The sequence below is a fragment of the Talpa occidentalis genome, unplaced genomic scaffold (genome assembly GCF_014898055.3).
Source record: "Talpa occidentalis isolate TD23 unplaced genomic scaffold, MPIMG_talOcc4v2.1 talOcc4.970, whole genome shotgun sequence".
NCBI classification, from domain to species: Eukaryota; Metazoa; Chordata; class Mammalia; order Eulipotyphla; family Talpidae; genus Talpa; species Talpa occidentalis.
Window position 1 is genome coordinate 5,854 of NW_023605384.1, and position 2,364 is coordinate 8,217.

The window sequence follows — 2,364 nt, forward strand, 5'->3', positions numbered from 1 at the left end:
AGAGCCCCTGAAACTCACTTGCTGTGGTCAAGATTGAAAATCAGAAGCAGTGCTACATGGTAGATAAAATGTAAGAAATTAGCGCCACCTTCAATGAGGTAATAGATGCAAGGATGTGTTGTTTTTTACCATATCCCTATTTAATTTATCACAACATCACCTACAAAAAATAGATCATGGTGGACAACAGTGTATTACTAGAAACATAACCAAGTGGTAAATGCAGCCATAGTCACTGTGCCAGATATATTATCTCTACTAAAATGAATCAATATGTGGTATTAGCTATTGACACAGCAAATGTATTCTTTTCAATCTCCCTCAAAAAGGAAGATCAAAAGCAGGTCACAGTTCTCACTTCACATTCACCTAAGATGAACAGCAATACACATTGACCTACTTGCCCCAGGGCTATGATAATCCTCCTTTCTGTCACAATATAAGCCAAAGGAACATTGATCATTTTGACATTTCCACAGAACATCATCATCATGGCTCATTATACTGATGACATCATGTTAATCAGATCTCGTGAGCAGAAGTGCACTGGATGCCCTGGGAAGAAACATGCTTGTCGGGGAGTAGATTAACCCTACAAAGTTTAAAGGTCTGTCACGTCAATAATGCTTTTAAAATTCCAATGTCATAGGGCATTCTAGGACATCTCACTACCCCAAAGGAAAGGATCAGTTATTGTACCTCTTAGCTTCTACAACTAAGAAGCAGATATTGGTAGGTCTTTGGGATTTTAAAGACAACCCACAGAGCTATCCTGCTCTAATCCACTTGTGAGGTGATTAGCTATTTTGAGAGGGCTCTACAACTGGCTGTTTGCTGTCAAAGCTACTCTGACCTTGGGTCATCTGACCCAGTAAAACCCCATGGTGCTAAAAGTATCCCAGGGATATACAGAGACCAGATGGAATCTCTGACAACCCCAAAATATGGGCTTCAGTGTAGACTTCTAGAGTTCCTGAGGAATGCTATTCCTATTTCTGCAGCAGATAAGTAGTCACTATTCAATAACAAGCTCCTGGCAAGCTCCTGGGCCTTAGGAGACACTGACCTAGAACATCAGGTGACTATGAAGCCACAAATGATTATCCAAAGTTAGGTATTATCAGGTCCACAACAGTTCCATCATGCAATCTGAATGGTTCATTTAGTATCGCATTTGAGAAGGTCCAAAGGATGTAAATAGGTAACCCAAGTCACATGTCTCCTACCTCTATTGAACTGCAGCCTCTCCTTAAGCTTTACCTGGAGTCTCTTGAGAGGTTTTTTTTTTTTTCTTTTAAAGATTTATTTATTTATGCATACAAGAACTGGGGTACAGCCTTTTCTGCGCTGCCCAGAGAGGGGTCCATACGGTGTTGTTCTGGGTTCCCGTCGTAACTTAAAGGGGAAACTTTCACAATGTCCGGAGCCCTTGATGTCCTGCAAATGAAGGAGGAGGATGTCCTCAAATTCCTTGCAGCAGGAACCCACTTAGGTGGCACCAACCTTGACTTCCAGATGGAACAGTACATCTACAAAAGGAAAAGTGATGGCATCTATATCATAAATTTGAAGAGAACCTGGGAGAAGCTCCTGCTGGCAGCTCGTGCCATTGTTGCCATTGAAAATCCGGCTGATGTCAGTGTCATATCGTCCAGGAACACTGGCCAGCGAGCTGTGCTAAAGTTTGCTGCTGCCACTGGAGCCACTCTTATTGCTGGCCGCTTCACTCCTGGAACCTTCACTAACCAGATCCAGGCAGCTTTCCGGGAGCCAAGACTTTTGGTGGTTACCGATCCCAGGGCTGACCACCAGCCTCTCACAGAGGCATCCTACGTTAACCTGCCTACCATTGCTCTGTGTAACACAGACTCTCCTCTGCGCTATGTGGACATTGCCATCCCCTGCAACAATAAGGGAGCTCACTCAGTGGGTCTCATGTGGTGGATGCTGGCCCGGGAAGTTCTGCGCATGCGTGGCACCATCTCCGTGAACACCCTTGGGAGGTCATGCCTGATCTCTACTTCTACAGGGATCCTGAAGAGATTGAAAAGGAAGAGCAGGCTGCTGCTGAAAAGGCTGTGACCAAGGAGGAATTTCAGGGCGAATGGACGGCTCCAGCTCCTGAGTTTACTGCTACTCAGCCTGAAGTGGCAGACTGGTCTGAAGGTGTGCAGGTGCCCTCCGTACCTATCCAGCAGTTCCCTACTGAAGACTGGAGCGCCCAGCCTGCCACTGAAGACTGGTCTGCAGCTCCCACTGCTCAAGCCACTGAGTGGGTGGGAACAACCACTGAGTGGTCTTAAGCTGTTCTTCCAGAGACTTGAACAGAAAGTGGAAATAAGGTTAATGGAAAATAAACAGTTT

The 2,364-nt window shown here is 45.3% G+C and overlaps 1 pseudogene across 1 annotated transcript; it reads left to right on the forward strand.

Moving 5' to 3' along the window:
* The first annotated feature begins 1,351 nt into the window (after window positions 1-1,351).
* On the forward strand, window positions 1,352-2,364 carry LOC119237505 (40S ribosomal protein SA-like; annotated as a pseudogene). The gene has a single exon (XR_008550466.1). The product of XR_008550466.1 is annotated as a 40S ribosomal protein SA-like (transcript).